A 1,405-nucleotide genomic window follows, 5' to 3' on the forward strand; every position below is an offset into this window, starting at 1 on the left:
TTCTTGAAATGCATTTAAAATTGATTTAATTGTAACTGAAAGTACTCATACTAAAGCAGTCATGCAACAAAACAGTGGCAGGTAAATATACATTCCATGTTCCCAACTACAGGTAGATACATCATGAGAGGAATTTCAATAAACAGAAAAAATTCCATTTAACATTTATTAAAAGTCTTATAATAGTTTACTTAAAATTACATGGGTAAAAACATTGAATACGGTAATATGAATAAAGTTTTGATCGACCACAACAATGATCACACTCGGCAAATGGTACCGTGATTCAAATCTACACAAACCCACATATTACAAGAATTTTATGTATAAAGGCAGTAACTTGTGGTGTTATATAGATAGTATCCTGGTTGGACAGCTTCTGCTTTCATTGCTGATGCTTTACAAGTAAACTGAGCTTTATAATATGGTCAATACCGAGTCTAAATAACAATAGATCCCATTGCAGAAAACCCCACTTTTCTAGTAGTTGTCAGCAGCCTTTACTGATACCAATGAGTATTTCTCCCCCCTTTTATCCACTTCAGCAGAATAGAAACATTTTATTTACAACAGAAGTTGTGACCAATATAAAGCTTCCCCCCAAAAAAGCCTGGTTTTGTCTCAAAAATGACAGAGTTCATAAGGTCTCCATCTTATTATGAGGATGAAGGACTAGATCATCCTTGTCTAAGTGGCAGCACAACAAAATATCTATAGATGGAGACAACAGGAAGGTACATAGGCTGGGCAGAATGGTTTAAAAAGAGGCACATATTCTAGAATTAAACCACTTGCCAAACTTCCCTGTTATCTACTTCTATGTGCTTGGTATTCTGAGATGCACACTGCAATAAAAAAAATATAAATAAAATACACCCACAGGGCTTGTCTAAATAGATGATTAACCATTTAAGACTGTACATCATTGGCTGAACAGAGCCAGGCCCTCAAAACTGAACCTTGGCTCTTGTCACAGAACAAGTAAAGCTGTGTGACCTGTGATGTCTAAAATGGAATGATATAAACAGCACATCTATTATTCAACAATAAGGACTGGCATCTTCAATTGTTGCAGCTCATGCTAATCAGTGACAGTGTACACAAACACACATCACAAGTCAGTGTATAAATACAACCCATTCTTCAAACACTGATTAGCAGCCATCCTTAAAGGTTAACCATATGACCCCAGAAGAGTTTTACATCATTTCTAAGGCACAATAACTAACAGTTGTATAGCATGAATTTTGGGTCTTTCAATAAGAATATATCACCTGAGAAATCTTTTAAGAAACTAATTTTTTCTTTAATTTGTTGCAATACACTTGCTAGTTAAGGTGATTTTGGAGAATAATACCATTCAAAGACATTAAGCATGAGTGTCAAAACACTTTGACATTCCCTT

The 1,405-nt window shown here is 34.9% G+C and overlaps 1 protein-coding gene across 12 annotated transcripts in view; it reads right to left on the reverse strand.

Annotated features, from left to right (window-relative positions):
• Window positions 1–1,405, reverse strand: part of LOC119590818 (nectin-3-like protein) — a 27,674-nt gene that overhangs the window by 12,383 nt on the left and 13,886 nt on the right. The window lies entirely within an intron of this gene.

Source organism: Penaeus monodon, chromosome 27 (assembly GCF_015228065.2).
Source record: "Penaeus monodon isolate SGIC_2016 chromosome 27, NSTDA_Pmon_1, whole genome shotgun sequence".
Taxonomy (NCBI): Eukaryota; Metazoa; Arthropoda; class Malacostraca; order Decapoda; family Penaeidae; genus Penaeus; species Penaeus monodon.